We start from the raw sequence: 17284 nt of genomic DNA, 5'->3' as shown, positions 1-17284 counted from the left end.
GCTTTTCAGATTTTTTTTAAAGGGGGGGGAGAGAAAGGCTTCTGTCTGCCAGCAATGCTTTCCTTTCATCAAGCTTTCATGCCGCATTCCCCAAGCTGTTTTTTCAAACTCAAGGGAGTCTAAGGAGCAACCTGGAGTTTCTGTGGAGTGGCCCCTTTCTGAAACTGAAGTGAAGTGAGGACAGGGTAGGGAAACTGGTGTGCAGGCCTTGTGTTTATGCCTTCCTGGAACCTTTTACATTTACTTATTTCTTAGATTTTTATTTCAGGCCAATGGAATAAAGCGGTGTTTTTCTAGGTAGAATATCAGCAGCAAAACTAAACATCCTACCCAAACTCCTCTTTTTGTTTCAAACCATACCAATTATAAGAAAAATGGACTCGATAGATAACTGGCAAAAGGAAAATTCAAAATTCATATGGTCAGGGAAACGACCTCAAATAAAACATAAAGTGCTGATCGATACCAAAGAAAGAGAAGGGTTCGGACTTAAAGACATATTACAAAGCTGCAAGCTTGTCCTGGTTAAAGTAATTGTTTCTCCTAAATAACATAGAACTATTGGATTTAGAAGGGCATGACACTCGATTTGGGTGGCATGCGCATAGCTTCCAAGTCTCCCGTATTCACCGGGAAAACCCCGATTTTAAAACTGACTCCCGCCCTCCTCCCGTATGGCGAAATACCCCGTATTTGCCTGTATTTGCTGATGTCAGAGACAGGCAGCAGCAGAAGCAGGGAGAGGTGCCTCTCCGTGCCTCCCTCGGCGAATCCAGGCATGCCTGGGCAAGCTGCATGGCTCTGGGCTGGCCGGAGGGAGACTCTTATTGTGAAGCGGGGTGGCCGCTCCCCTCTCTTGCTTATTACAGCCTCAGGGCGGGCGGAGGAGGGCGGGAGGCTTTAGCTCCGCTGTTTGCAGAGTGAGGTGAGGGAGGAAACAGATTGAGCTTGTCGGCGCTTTGAGGTAAAAAAATAAATGATTTACTGTACTGCAAATGATTTATGAGTGGGCTGCTCCTCTCTACAGCCCCCTCTTAGCATAGCTCCTCTCTCTTAAACAAAAAACTAGCCCCAACATTCGCTGAAGAAGGCATTCTCTCTAAAGCTGCTGCATACTGACAAATTAATCCGCTTGCAGCTCGCTCCTTTCCCGGCGGGGAAAGAGGCAGTTCCCTACCAGAGGCTGCAAGCGGTGGGGGTCAGACGCCTGTGTGGCGCTTTGTTTTCCTTTGCTTTGCCTCTCTCCCCTCTCTCTCTCAGCCAAAAGGGAAAGGGGAGAGAGAAGGCAGTATTCGCATTAATTTATGCAGTTCGCTGCATAGACACTGATAAAGGAATCCTCGCTTTACACAGCCTGATCCTGGCTGGACCCCCCCCCCCTTTCTGGCAAGGGATGAGGTCATTCTCCGTCCTGCAACTTTGGGAAAGAGATTGCAGGAGGACGCGCTTCCCTTACAGGCATGGGCACTCTCTCTCTCTCTGCCTCTCTCTCTCTCTCTCTCTCTCTCACACACACACCCCTCCCCAGCGGCTGGCCGGTTCACTTCCATCTGGCAAGTTGTGAAAATTATTACGATAAATGGCCTCAAAAGTTTTGCTTTTTAATATATCTTTTTAGCAGCACCTCCTCCTGTGCCCAGCCATATAAAAGAAGGAGCTGTGAGCTCAAATACAATTTGCACCCCAAGTACAATAGATTTGCCTGGGGGCAGGGATTCAATTTGCATCTTGCAAATCCGTGACATTCTTTGCTTTCAAATAAACAAAAGGTGCCTTTTGCAAGCCACTCTCTTGAGCTGGTTTAGGTAGCCAAAGCTTGCCAAATTATAGCAAACTGTTATTGTCCTTTCTTACTGCAATTGCTCCTCTGTTCCTGGTTTATGCTTTCTGGGCTGTAGCTCAGTATAGCCATAGCTGCCCTGCATTGCCTCAGGTTCAGTTGCAGGCATGCCCAGGTAGAGTCAGAAACTCTGGAAAGCGGCTGCCAGTCAGTGTAGACAATACTAAACAAGATTGACCAGTGGACTTAGTATAAGACAACTCCCTCCCATAAACAAGCAGCTAAGCAGTTTACATTAAATAATAGGATGAATGGTTGACTCAGTGGATCATGTACCTGTGAGTACCATATTTGTAGTTTATCAGGTAACATGGCAGAGGACATTGTGTGCCCCCCCCCCTGGACCCCATTAATTGACAGCATGTACACTGAACAAAACTGACAGGCTACATTGCTGAAGGTTGGGTCTCTTGAGAGCATACCTGTCAGAGGGCCTGATGTGGCTACTCTAGAGTAACGACTCCAGCATGGTCTTTTTAGGCTTTTATTAAGTGCTGATTATTTACAGTGTTCAGAGCGGTTAATATACATCCTTAAGGTGAGGTGTCAGAACCTCCGAATGGCAATTGGCGCGTTTTCCTCCAGCATAGAAGCTTTGGGAGACCCAACCTCTTCCCCCTACGTTTGCGTCGCAATTCCGGAGTTGGGGGAATTGGCCTTCCCCCCCTGCTCCCATCTTCCTGTCCCACCTGGGGCATGGGCTCCGCAACCTTGCCTGAGCCTCGGACACTACTTCCTGACTCTCCGCTGGAGGCAGAGCTCTCCTTGCTCTCTCCAGCGCTTGGGGATGGGCTGGAACTTAAGATGGGAGGGACTTCCCTGTATCGCTTGTCCCTCACAATACCTATTGCCATGGCAGAGAATCACATTATGGGTGGGTGGGTGGATAATCAATATGATCCGGGGATTGAAGCAATTCCCCTATGAGGAAATGTTCCAAAATCTGGGGCATTTTAATTTTTAGGAAAAAGGTAAGTAATTGTGGGTGGGAATGAAGAGATTTTTTCCCCCTTCTCGTAATAGAGTACTAGAACCAGGGAATATCCAATAAAGTGGATGTGAAATTCAATCTATTTTAGTATTTTAATTTTTTTTACGTTTTAAAGTTTTGAACCCCCCCCCTTAATTTTCTTGTTTTATCCTTTTGTAAACTGCTTTGAGGTTGTTGCTGTTGTTATTTTACAATCGATTGTAGTAAATTAAAATAAAATAAACCTGAAGGCTAGAGGGTGGTTTCGCAGGGCACATACCAAACTTTCTGTGGGATGCCCCCCCCCCCGAGCCCTTTCCAATGACTGCCACAGAGAAGCCCGTTTATTTATTTCTTGGAGTATTTTAATCACAGTATCACAGAACAGGACGGTTGGAAGGGAACCCCCAAGGGTCCTCTAGACCAACCCCCTCCAGTGCAGGAATCACAGCACAAGCATCTAAATCGGGCAGCGCCAGCACCGATCCCTTATTTTTCTACCTGGAACTTGGCAGCTATGGGCATGCGTATTTAAACTATGGGAAGACTAAGGCCCATAAAGGTTTTACTAACCATATAGTACGATACTCCCTATTCAAGGTATGGGGAAAATACAAACGGTTTTTAGAACCCAAGACACCAAGATGGTTATCCTCCTTAGAAGCAATCACTGTTAAAAAAAAAGAATATGAAAGGGAGTTGGACAACTTACAACAACATATTAACGGAAGTTGACGGCCAAATAAGAATTAAAAAATATGAAGAGGTGAGAAATTATTTTTCAACCTGGTTGGAATACTATAAAATTCACGACATGTTCAAAGAAGATAAAAAAATAGGATTTGAAAAACAACCATCAAAATTGGAAACGGAACTAATAAATAATAAAACAAAAATAATATCAAAAATGTACAGGCTCCTCCTAGAATTTGAGGTGATGGAGGAAACGGTGAAAGTAAATATGATAAGATGGGCGCAAGACATTGGACGCCCTATAATGATGGCCAGTTGGGAACACCTGTGGAAAATATATAACAGAGAGAATATGCTAAAAATACAACATCGATGGTACCTAACCCCCTCCAGACTCGCAAAGATATACAAAAATTTAGCAAATACGTGCTGGAGGTGCGGGGGGAATAATGGTGATTTATACCACATGGGGTGGACTTGTGGGAAGATCAAAATATTTTGGGGTCTAATCTATGATGAAATAAAAAAAATTAGGAATAACATTCCCAAAAAACCCAGAGGTGTTCTTATTAAGTATAGTTGGAAAAGAAATACCTAATTCAAGAAAAGAAATATTTCTGTACGCAACAGCTGCGGCAAGGCTATTGATTGCTAAAGGATGGAAGGAAACGGAGGTCCCTACAGTAACGGAGTGGCAAGGGAAAGTGCAAGAATTGGCAGAAATGGCTTATTTAACAAATAATTTGAGGGGCAAATCAAAACAAAAATTTGCAGAAAATTGGGAAAGGTATAAAATATATGTTCAAAAGTACAGCAAAGGTGCACTGCCTATGTTAATATTCGACTGAATTTGAAGAATATTGGGAAAAGATAAGATCTAGAATTGAAGTTTGGTACATTAGGAGGTAAGAAGGTATTAGAAAATTGCTACAGAGATTTATACTGTGTTATGTACATTCATCTTTAATACAAAAACATACATCAGGAAGTCCGTTAGGTGAATTAAAAATAAGTATAGAGGACATTGAATAGCTCTCTTCCTTCCCCTACTCTCACTGTAGAGGAAAAAGTAAAAGAAAAAACGACTCAGACATTTAGATACAGTAAAAATATATTGTTTATTGCATTCAAATTATTGTTTAGTACATTTGTTATTGTTGTTTTAAAACATTTGGTTTAAATAGTATCAAAGGTGGAAAAAGTGAGAAAGGAAAAGAAGGGGGTTGGGGAAGGGGAAGTTATAAGTTTAATGTATTTTATAAGTTGACTTTGTATCTCGGCTGGAAAGTTTTTGTATTCATATGTATTGGAAAAATAAAATAAAATAAATAAAAGGGGGAGGGGAGGAATAAAGCAGTGTTAATATGCAGACCCCCAAGGGGATTCTCCCCTATGTGATGGATGGGTGATCTAAACCTAACAGGAGGGCTTATGTGGATGCAAGAGGCAAAGAGAACTTGAAGAATATATCCCTAAAAGGATGGGGAGGAGGAGGAGGAAGAGGAAGTAGTTCTGTTCCTTCGCCCCCCCCCCCAAAGGAGCCCATGGCTTGCAAACAAGAAAAATGTAATAACATGACCATGAAAATAAATTGCAAGCATATTTAAAACAATTAAAATCATTGGAAAACATGAAGGATATCTAAAAACTGCCTCATACCCTCAGCGAGTAATAATTTCAAGGCTGACACCCAGCTCAATGGGAATGCTTCTTTTTAAAAACCCACCTGAATGTTAAGAATACCAGCAAGAGGGAAACTGGACTTCCAGATGTTGGACTACAGCTCCCTCATCCCTGTTCGTTGGCCATGCAGGCTGGGCTGGCGGGAGTGTCAGGAGATTCAGTTCCACCTTAAGGCTTAGGCATGTTGCTGCTGATATATATCACATGTCTAGGCATTTCCGTTTGTACTTTCAGTTCTGTTCTGTACTGTTTGATCTGATGGAAGAGAGAAAGCATCGTTCGCTCTCTCTTCATGCTGTAATATAGCTGTAAATAAACCACTTAAAAATGCCTCTCTGCTGCCTTATCGTCTCCGCTGAAACTGCGTGGGCATCTCTGCCGATTGCGTGCTCAGGTTGCTGAGACCCTGAGTCGCCTTTCAAGCTGGGAATCACAGTGACCGAGGAGAAGAGGGAGCTGCTGGCTGGACCTCCCAATGGTGATATCCCAACAGGGAGCTGGAGGCCTCAAAAACCACCAGGGTCATGGGAGCCCTACCCTTGGAGAATGCTGAACTAGGATTGGGAAGTCACAGATTCAAATCCCCTGAAGCACTCAAGGGGGCAGTTGGGCCAAGGAATCCATTCATGTCTATATAAGTAAAGGTTTGGCCCACATTTCTGCTCAGACACTGGCCTGTTTTGCACATCATGCTAAGCCTAATAATAAAAAGGTAAAGGTAAAGGGACCCCTGACCATTAGGTCCAGTCGTGACCGACTCTGGGGTTGCGCGCTCATCTCGCATTATTGGCCGAGGGAGCCGGCGTATAGCTTCCAGGTCATGTGGTCAGCATGACAAAGCCGCTTCTGGCAAACCAGAGCAGCACATGGAAACGCCGTTTACCTTCCCGCTGTAGCGGTTCCTAATAATAATAACTATAATCGTTTATTACTTGCACCCCACCCATCTGCCTGGGTTGCCTCAGCTACTTGGGCGGCTAACCGTAGCTTAGCGTGAACCCATGAGTTTGCGGGCTCCTGAGTTGCAGTTGCTTTGATCCTTGATCATGTTGCTGCTGTGCTGGGTAAAAGGATGGTGAGGCTTAGCCTATTGTTTAGACAGGAGGACTTAGCTCTCCCAGACAAACCATCAGACGAAAACCATGCAAGAAACCTTGATTACAGCTTGAGGTGAGGGGAGAGAGCTGAATCATGAGTTCAGACAACATGCTATAAGCCAAGCCATGGCTTTGCTTGGCTCAGCATGGAACAGCAGCAGAATGGGAAGACAGAAGCAAAGCAACCACAAAATCTTTTCCCAGAGTTTGCATGCTTGCACGTTCACACTAAACCATGGTTTGGCAGGATACATGAAAAAGGCCATTATCTAGTTTGGCCCCAGAGGGAGCAAGGGATTAACTCAAGGGCAATTTTGTTTTTATTTGGTGCATCATTTCTATGGATTAACAAGGACATTTTATTCTATTGAGCCATTTTAAAATAATAGACTACTGCATCCATTGTATTAATTTTAAATGCGGTTGCTTTTGACAAACCTTTGTGTCATCTTGTTTTGCTGGTTTCTCCTTTGGATATCTTTTTTAAAAAGCTGTTATTAGCAAACCAACAGAGATTAAAATTTAGTCACTACAGACTGAAATGGGTGGAATCAAGACAAAACACCCGGGGGGGGAATGTAACTCAAATTATTCTCCCTTCTATGAAATGAATAAAAAGGAAAGGGGGGGAACCCCAAAGAAATCCCTCAACTTCCCTGTAGCAATGCTTCCTCCTCTCTCTGGGACCAATTTCTATGTGAGGCAAAAAGTCCCGAGGCAAACCTACACTGAGCCGAGATCTTTATCTGTGCAGGAAATAGGGAAATAAGTTTACTGATAAGAGGGAAAGACAATAAATAACTTTGCCAGTTCCCTGGAGGGCCTGTGGCAGCTGCCAAAGGTGTGCACACGGCAGAAATAGATCTGCTGCTTAAGCGTATTTCAAATGAGACCCATCCTTCCCTTCCCTCTCCTTAGACATAAACATCAACACCCCCCCCAAAAAAACTGTGGGGTGGGAGACTTGCGGTTCGAGGACCCGCCCCCCGCAATAAATAAAGACACAGTGACACGTGGTATTAAGGTTGATGGGTAGGTAGGAGGAGGAGTTACGCTAAGACCAGACCATGTCATTACCAAGGAGGCAGGTTTAGTTGTCGTCTGAGGACTATCCCTGCCTCCGGGTCTGGTCCTGACCGGATGGATACTGGAATCAGCAAGGGATACCCACATGACCTGAAGGTGCTGCTGTGCAATGCCAGGTCAATGATTCATAAGACCACTGCCATCCATGACTTGATCGTGGATGGAGGACTTGACCTGGCATGTGTAACAGAGACCTGGTTGGATGAAGCAGATGAAGCCTGTTTTAGCTGCTGCTTGTCCACCAGGTTTCTCTTACACACAGCAACCCAGGCCTTGTGGGCGGGGAGGGGGGTTGCAGTGATTTTTAGGAAGTCATTAGTTTGCACCAGGCATCCTATTGGGAAGACCCAGTTCTCTGAGTGCATGTTCTGGAAGTTGGGCAATAGGGGCAGTACAGGATTCCTTTTGGTGTACCGACCTCCCTGCTGCACCAAGGATTCCCTGCCTGAGCTGCTTCAGGTTATGATGGATGTTCTCCTGGAGACACCTAGTTTGGTTGTCCTAGCGGATTTTAACATCCATGCTGATGCGACCTTACAAGGGGCCGCTCAGGACTTCGTGGAAAGCATGGCCTCCATGGGATTGTCCCTGAATAGGTTTGGCCCAACTCATAGTCACGGACCTGCCATACACCTAGTGTTTACCTCTATGAATGTGGGTGATCTGACACTAAGTAAAAGTGAAACAAAAGAAGTGCCATGGTCAGATCACTTCCTGGTGCAACTGGACTTCTCCACAACCCTTCCCCTCTGCAGGGAGGTGGGACTCCCTGGTCCTGAATGGGTAACTGTGCCCCTGAAGGACTAGGTGCGCAGCCTGGGAGTTATTTTGGACTCACATCTGTCCATGGAGGCGCAGGTCAATTCTGTGTCCAGGACAGCTGTCTATCAGCTCCATCTGGTACGCAGGCTGAGACCCTACCTGCCTGCAGACTGTCTCTCCAGAGTGGTGCATGCTCTGGTTATCTCCCGCTTGGACTATTGCAATGCGCTCTATGTGGGGCTACCTTTGAAGGTGACTCAAACTAAAACTAATCCAGAATGCAGCAGCTAGACTGATGACTGGGAGTGGCTGCCGAAACCATATAACACCGGTCCTGAAAGACCTACATTGGCTCCCAGTACGTTTCCAAGCACAATTCAAAGTGTTGGTGCTGACCTTTGAAGCCCCAAATGGCCTTGGTCCAGTATACCTGAAGGAGCGTCTCCACCCCCATCATTCAGCCCGGACACTGAGGTCCAGCTCTGAGGGCCTTCTTGGTAGTGGCACCTGCACTGTGAAACACCCTCCCATCAGATGTTCCCCTGTTTAGGGAATTTTTTAATGTTTGAAGTTTTATTCTGTTTTTAATGTTCTGTTGAAAGCCGCCCAGAGTGGCTGGGGAAACCCAGCCAGATGGGCAGGATAGACATAAAATTTATTTATTTATTTAGGCATTCTGCAACACTGCAAGGCCTTTTTCATCTTCCCACTTGAACCAGTGAAACTGATAGAGATATAGCTATAGATCACCAAAGGGGCAACATGTGCAGAGAGAGAGAGAGCCAGCAAGTGATCAGCACTATTGCATTGAATGAGGGTGTGACCTGGCTTGTCACGTGGAGCGTTTTGTCGAAAGGGGAACAGGTGAGGACCAGGCTACTTAAGCTGCCTCTGCCCTACACTCGTCCCTCTTCTTCCCTTTGGTGCCCAACCTACCAGCCCTTTGCAGCCTGGGCTCTGCTAGTTGCCCCTTTCTGGAACTTGAGTAAGAATTTGGGTGGGGGTGGTGGGCCTGCTGACTGGCCCTGGGTCTCCCCTTTTTCATTTGCTTCACACTGTTGGTGTTGTTTGCACGACTGCCGTGCTGTTTTCGAATTTGGCTTTATTGGCATTGCATCTGGGCAGGTGAGGGGATTTAATAAATGCTTGTGTAAACATCCTGTGTGTTTATCAAGCAGATCCCAGAATATAGGTGGGGGCTGCCTTTCACTTGGTGCATCCCTGGTTGAGCAGGCCTAGCCTAGGGACAGGGTGATTCTGCTCTTCCAGTGGTGCTCAGCACTGGGCCACTGTGGAGGGAGAAGGAGCCTCTGCCTTTCCCAAATGCTCCGGCTGCCGTTCTGCAGAAATATTGGGCAAAGCTCTGATGGCGGCTTTTGATCACAGAGGAAGATGTGCTATGCGCACCATCCTTTTTTAGATGCTGCAGAGGTACCATTATTCAGGGCCAGGGCCAGCTGATGGAGGAGGAGGACCCACAGGTCCACTCCATCCTGCCTGCTTTCAGCAGAAGCTGCAAGGAAGGCTCTTTGCTCAGGCAATGATAGCTGTGCCTGCCTCACACTTTTCAGGGCAGAAACAGCGTGACCCATGAGCTAAGGGGCCAGCCAGTGTCCAGTGGCAAAGACTGAAGGGGAAGTCAGGAGGACCAACTCCATGGATAAAGCAACAAGCCAAAATCAGGACTGAAGAGGCCTAGGCTAGACCAACAAGGAGAAAGGAGCAAAGAGTAGACCAGAAGTCCATTGGTGGTTTTTTTGGTTTTGTTTTGGTAATCTGGTTAAAGAATAAGAGGACTGTTCTGGTAAGTCTTTCCCAAAGTTTCCCACTTCCTTTAGCATAGAAAGAGACCACATGTTTAGCAAGTTAAAAACAGTTTACTTCCAAGGACAGATTCATGTGCTTTTCTATACAGCAGCAAGAAAAGACAGACAGTATAGCCTAGTTTCAAAAGTGATAAGAGTTTCTAAATTATTTGTATAGAAACACAAAGATGGCTTGCTAAAGCCACACGGCCTAGGAGCATCCAGCTAAGACATCCTTACTAGGGTTCATATGGTAGAAGGAAGGTGGAAAGTGGGAGAAAAAAGAGTTTGGTAGCTCTTCCACCCAAGGTGAGGGATTGTGACCTAGCTAAGACTGGCAGGACAGCTTACAGCTTACACTCTGGTCAGACCCCACCTGGAGTACTGTGTCCAGTTCTGGGCACCACAGTTCAAGAAGGATATTGACAAACTGGAACGTGTCCAGAGGAGGGCAACCAAAATGGTCAAAGGCCTGGAAACAATGCCTTATGAGGAACGGCTTAGGGAGCTGGGTATGTTTAGCCTGGAGAAGAGAAGGTTAAGGGGTGATATGATAGCCATGTTCAAATATATAAAAGGATGTCATATAGAAGAGGTTACAGGTAGGTAGCCGTGTTGGTCTGGATCGAAGTAAAATAAAAAAATTCCTTCAGTAGCACCTTAAAGACCAACTAAGTTTTTATTTTGGTATGAGCTTTCGTGTGCATGCACACTTCTTCAGATACCAAGATACTTCAGATACTTCTTCTTTGTGTATCTGAAGAAGTGTGCATGCACACGAAAGCTCATACCAAAATAAAAACTTAGTTGGTCTTTAAGGTGCTACTGAAGGAATTTTTTTATTTATATAGAAGAGGGTGAAAGGTTGTTTTCTGCTGCTCCAGAGAAGCGGACACGGAGCAACGGATTCAAACTACAAGAAAGAAGATTCCACCTAAACGTTAGGAAGAACTTCCTGACAGTAAGAGCTGTTCGACAGTGGAATTTGCTACCAAGGAGTGTGGTGGAGTCTCCTTCTTTGGAGGTCTTTAAGCAGAGGCTTGACAGGCATATGTCAAGAATGCTTTGATGGTGTTTCCTGCTTGGCAGGGGGTTGGACTGGATGACCCTTGTGGTCTCTTCCAACTCTATGATTCTATGATTCTACTATGGTCTTAACCCCTTCATGCATTAATTCGAGTTAAGCATGTTGGTCATATGAGGCTGGGTATATCCCACAAAGTCAGGGATGAAGAACAAGCCAAGAGGAAGGACCAAAGAACAACCAGTGATACAGGAGAGATCTCAAGAAGCCTTTGTTGCTCCAGCAAAGCTCAGCTGGACCAGGAAGTCCTCTTATGCACTATTTCCTGCCCGGGAGCATCCAATGGCCTGCCTGAGTGGGTGGAGCCAGCCCAGGTCCTGAAGGTAGTTGACTAAGGAGTCTGCCACTGCAGTTCAGTGATTCATCACACCAAGGGCTGCACATGAATGAATCCACCATCTCCAACAGTGAACTAGGAGGATGGGAAGTAAGCAAATAAACATCTACACCAGGCTCTTCTGACCAGAAGAGTGCTTAGAATGAGAAACACAAAACAGAAAACGTGTCAAGAAGAGAGAACAAAAACTCACATTAAAAATACTATCAAAGATAGAAATCCAAAAGCAGCATAAAGAAGGGGAGGGGGAATGGTTGGTTGTCCAGCCCCCTGAGCAAGAGGGTGTCTCCTGGAAAGGTTTCATTGCAGCTCCCACCTGCAATATCTCCCTGAAATGCAACTCCCAAGCAGATGTGTGCAAATGTCACCTTGGTTTGCTTTGAGTCATTCTTACCAGAGACGGATACATTGTCCACAGAGAGAAACCCCCTTCCCACACAGACCCTTATTTTGAGGCAGTCATTCTCACTTTATAGCCATCAAATTGACCAAGTTGCTTCAATACTGGAGAAAGTTGTAACATAAATTTTGTTTCTAAGATACATGATGCACATCCCCGATGGAAATGAGCAGCAGGATAAAGTAGATCTTGTTCCCTAATCCACTTGGACAATAGGAATAGAGACACAGTGAGAAAAGGCAGAGCATCTGCCACTAATAACAACAACTGAGTTTTGCTTGTGTTGTGTCCCAGGCATGACCTTGACAATCCTGACTGCCTTATCAAAATCCTGTTCCATGTTCATCCAGGATGTTTCCATTCTACAGTAATGTAGTTTTCAAAATGATTATTGTGGCATGGGCACTTTTAGATGAACTCATTGGATTGAAGTTACATTGCAGCGTGGGTTGTGCTGCATTTCTCATGTAGAACCAGTGAATCCATTCCAGGTATATATGTGGAAAATACAGTTAATTTTTTTTGGGGGGGGGGGATATTCTTTTTTAAAATTTTTTTTTAGCTATGGGTTGTATCCAAGTAAACTCTACTCAGAGTGGACCCATTGAAATTAATGGACCTCTGCTAGTTGTGTCTTTTTAATTCCAGTGAGTCTGCTCCGAGTATGATTAATAATGCATACAACCCTATATTCTACTCCTACATTTCTGGAAGTAAACACTACAGAACCAATGCTGCAATGTGACCTTGATTAAATTTCCCTGCATAATTAAGATACATGTACAACAGTGAAAGCTGAACCCTGTCCCCAAGTTACAGTGATTTCTCAGTGGCCAAAATACAGATGCACAACCATAGAATCAAGTTTCAGCATTGATACTATCCCACTTCATTTGCTGCAAGGCTCTGCTGTGGAGGGAGGAAACGATCCCAGTTGCCTATCAATACAAGCAAGTCCAAAGCAACTAGAAACCTCTCTGGCTTTGCTGTTTTTCTCCCATCTCTGAAATGAAGTGGCTTTTCTTGCTTATCTCTGTCTAGAAAGATTCCCTTAAAAACAAAAGTGGAAACCCTTACCAATTTTTTGAGGTGCACCCTGGAGCATAGAATTCTAAATATAAAGTGGTCTTGTGAAGTTTCAGCTTATGAATATTCACTTGTTGAATTTGCATTTTGTTTTTCATCTCCACCAGCTATTAGAACACTGCTTGTTGCAGGCTGAGAACACCCTTCCCAGCTGTCTGATCAAACTTTAAAATAGATGGGTGGCTAGATTTGGAGCAAAGCAGCCCCTCATTGTTTCCTGATGTGGACGCCCATCTTTTGGGAATTTTCCCAGGAGACAGCTTCAAAGACAGCCCAGCAAGGGTGGCAAATAGAATCCCACAGCCAGGAAACAAAATGGGAGACTTTTCAGAGTTTCTTTCCGCCTCAATTCTTCCAGAGCTGAATCCCACCTTGGGATTCCCCTTTTAATTTGCAGACTTTAATCCAGGTCAAAAGCTAATGTGGTTAGAGCAGCCTATCCCTGACCGTTTGGCTCCCAGGTGTTCTTGGACTTAACTGTGGTTAAGGCAGCCTTCCTAGGAATTCTTAGTAAGGCTCACTGGCATGTAGAAGGCAGTGGTAGAGACAGGCAATGTGATTAGTATTAAATTTACTAGTCATGTTGTTTTTCCCCACAGGCAACTCAAAGCAACTTATAAAAAGAAAAAGAAAATACATATATTTTAAAACCATCTCACCCACACTAAAAGGCCCTGGATCAGTAGAAGCCAAAGGCCTGGTTAAAAATTAATGTTTTTGCCTGGCGCACAAAAATATCGTATATTAGAAGATAACATGATTATGATAAACTACAAAATACCTGATTTTCTGTTGCTAACTGGGAAAAGATTACTCAAACTGAATGAAACATGATTCCATCAATGGCAGGAGGGTCTTTGATGTCAAGTTGATTCTGGGTGGTGGGCTCTCTTCTCTCTAATATCCTGCCTTGTCGGTTTCTTTTGCAGTTCCCTGACCCAACATCACGTGGCAGTTAATGGAAGAGAACTGACGCACTTGCTTCAGAAAGGATTTTGAGACAGTGGAGTCTAATTAAAGTGATACTTTCCTTTGAATAAATCACAACCCTCAACAGGGAGAGTAAATTTCTTTTGCATGTGAGGAAAACAGACTCATTTGTTGATCCCCTTCAGATGGAGAAGGAAGATGGAATGATCCCTCTGGGCTTGTTATAGCCAGCCAAACAGAGGAACTCCTAAAAGCTATGGATTGTATTCAGTTTCACTTGGCGAAGGAGCACTGAACTTGATAGTCCTAACTTAGACACGTCTACTAGTTTCAACGGGTAAGGTTTACACTGACTACGACGCTGTATTTGTTCTCTTGTGTTATTGTACAACAAAGAGAATATATTTATCAAACCCAAATCTGCTTGGGCTGCCATGCAGCTCATAGCGACCCACCATCATTCTACACTAGGTGAGAGCAGCTGGCTACCCCGTGAAAAAGAACTTTTTTACAACCTTACCTAAGGGCTGCATTTCCTCAAAGCAAGTGAGAGGAGGACCAACACATGCTGCTCATCCCTCTGTTACATGCCACAGCTTTCTACACACAGACTCAGATCCCAAGCATTGCCACTGCCCAAGGACACAGTCTAGTTGGCCAAAGCACGGGAGGAGGGTGTGCCTTACATGTGGCCTCATCAGAGTCCCAAGGGTCTGGAGGACCCAAGCCAGGCAGGGTCAGAACCTCCTCAGACCACCAGGGTCAGTGAAAGGACTTCACGAGGAAATGGCCCTTGCCTTGTCACACAGCCGACCATTACAAGTGTCACGGTCCAGTCGGCGGGTGTCAGGACCAGAGGCAAGATGGTGGTGAAGAAGCAGGGTCGAGGAGCAAGGCAGAGGCGAAGGTCCACGGGACACAAAGCAAGGCAAAGGCGAAGCAAGGGTCCAAGGAGCAAGGCGAAGGGTCCAGGAACAAGAAGCAAGGCGAAGGTCCACGGGGCAAGAGCAAGGCGAAGGCGAAGCAAGGGTCCAAGGAGCAAGGAGCAAGGCGGAGGATCCAGGAACAAGAAGCAAGGCGGCAGCAAGGCAAGGGTCCAAGGAGCAGGAGGCCAGATGCAACCAGGCAGGGATAGCGTTGCTGTGGCAAAGAGCTGAAGGGAAATGCTGGGCTTTTATCCCTCCCAGCTCCTGCCACCAGGTGCAGTGAGATCTCAAGTGGCCTCACCTGGGTGACTACTCCTTGCCTCTCCAACACAAGCTGAGGACTTCACCTGTGTGGCCGCGCCTTGCTTCTCCAGCACAAGCTGAGGCATGCCCCAGTTCTGCAAAGCACTACAGGCCCCAGAGCCTGACTCCTGCCCATACTCCTGACAACAAGCCTAACAAATTTGTATGCTGAACCAGCAACATCCCTAATGTGGGGAGGGACTTGCTCCAGCGTCTACAGGCACATGTGGGCTCATTTGCAACAGCAGCGGGCCAGTTAATCATAGTTTATGAAGCAACCTTGAGCTGGCTGGATCTCTGCCGACGCTCTTATCTGTCATGTTCCTTTCTGACTCATAGTGCTTTTCTACATTAGTGAGTGAAATGAAGCTCCTGCAGCAATAAACAGAAAGATCACATACCTGCTTTGAAGTTGCCATTTTAAATAACCTCCCAGGGCTGTGCTAATGCAGAGAGGAGAGAGGAAGCCTCCCCCCCCCACCTCCAGACTTGCATTTCCAATCAGGCAATGAAAATGAAAAAGGCTCCCACAGCGAGAGCCATGACGACGCTTTTCAAGCCAATGCACCCGGTGATGAATGACGCTTGGTTAGAAATCTCTTCCCGAGTCAGCGTCTCGTCATTCACAAAGCACAGTTTATTAACCTATAAACACAGTGTAAGCGTGGCAATAGTTATTTTAATTTGTAATTTACAAGACCCCTTGGAGGAGGCTTGCTGGCTGGATTGTCTCTATTCAGTTACCCTGTGTAAGGATCTTCTCTGTCCACTAGGGGAGGGGGATGTTCAATTTTTAAAATAACTTTCTAAAATTATAGTTTAAAGTTGGATTTTTGGGGCAGTGTTTTAAGGTAATCTTTCAAAATAGTAGTTTTAAAAAAAGGAAGTACAAATACCTGAATATATTTGTATCTTCTGAACAAACAGCATTTACTATACATTGTGGAAAGTGGTTTGTCTGCTCTCTATATGTTCGGACACCTCTTGAGATATCATTGCCAAACTCTGCATGAAGGCTCCTGAGAAGCGGGTCAAGGTCATCATCAAAGGTGTGGACACCAGGCACCATTTTGATTCAACATGGCAAACAAAAATGACTTCACCATTGTTTTTGGCCTAGGTTTGGTTACCTCTCAAAACTTCATGGCCAAACTGGGCACAAGGGTTTCCAAGCTGGGGGTAGCAGTCTTCATTGATGTTCAGATACCAGGCACTATTTTTGAATCAAGATTGCAGACCAAAATGTGACTTGAGTGTGAAATCATCTGATTTTTGGCATCACAGGTCAAAACTCACAAATTATATGATCCATGTAAAAATCACAATATTTATTGCTTTCTTAAATTTCTCAGACAGTGCTGAGTACTCCCTGCTAGTTTAATTACGCTTTCAAATAAGAGTTGGACCATTTTTTTTGTTTTTTTTTGAAGTTGGACATTGATTTTTAAAAAACAAATCTCATTTCTTTTATTATGGAGTTTGGTGAATCAGGGGAATGCTGTGGACATAGTGTATCTTGATTTCAGTAAGGCTTTTGAGAAAGTCCCCCATAAATATTATCGCAGGGAAGCTGATAAATGTGGGTTGAATGAGGTAACTGTAAGGTGGATTTGTAGTTGGTTGACTGACGGAACCCAATACTCATGAATGGTTCCTCGTCATCTTGGAAAAAAGTGACAAGTGGGGTGACAAAGGGTTGTGACCTGGGCCTGTTGTTGTTCAACATCTTTATAAATGACTTGGATGAAAGAATTGAGGGGATGCTAAACCAATTTGCAGATGACAGCAAACTGGGGCTGGTAGCTAAGGTAGTTTAGGGAAGCTTTTAATGTTTGATGGATTTTTGTATTTTAGAATTTCTGTTCTTTTGGAAGCCGCCCAGAGTGGCTGGGGGAACCCGGCCAGATGGGCGGGGTATAAATAATAAATTATTATTATTATTATTATTATTATAGCTAATGCTGCAGAAGACAGAATCAGAATTTGAAATGACCTTAACAGATTGGAGAACTGGGTGCAAGCTAACAAAATGAATTTCAGTATGGACAAATGTCAGGTTCTGCTGTGTCCTGTGGGTGCAAGAGGGGGCCAATGCCACTGAAGATTGTAGGGAATGCCATGCCTGGGCTTACAAGGCAGTTCCCTGTGCAGTTTCTTTGGTTTTTACATGGTGAAACCATCTCATAGCTCGCTTTCTCCATGGGCCTGTTTGCTCTCCTCTTTGACCCGCATGACTGTGAGTCCACATTATAGGAATCAGGAGGAGATATCCCCCTCTGACT

The 17284-nt window shown here is 44.9% G+C and overlaps 1 long non-coding RNA gene across 1 annotated transcript; it reads left to right on the top strand.

Annotated features, from left to right (window-relative positions):
* Nucleotides 1-892: 892 nt before the first annotated feature.
* On the top strand, nucleotides 893-16952 carry LOC148687253 (uncharacterized). The gene is made up of 2 exons (XR_015947841.1): nucleotides 893-964; nucleotides 13773-16952. It is a non-coding gene; the product is annotated as an uncharacterized LOC148687253 (long non-coding RNA).
* Nucleotides 16953-17284: the final 332 nt, after the last annotated feature.

This window comes from Zootoca vivipara, chromosome Z1 (genome assembly GCF_965207765.1).
Source record: "Zootoca vivipara chromosome Z1, rZooViv2.hap1.1, whole genome shotgun sequence".
Classification (NCBI taxonomy): Eukaryota; Metazoa; Chordata; class Lepidosauria; order Squamata; family Lacertidae; genus Zootoca; species Zootoca vivipara.
The sequence above is the reverse complement of the archived record's forward strand: the minus strand, read 5'-3'. Positions and strand labels throughout refer to the sequence as shown.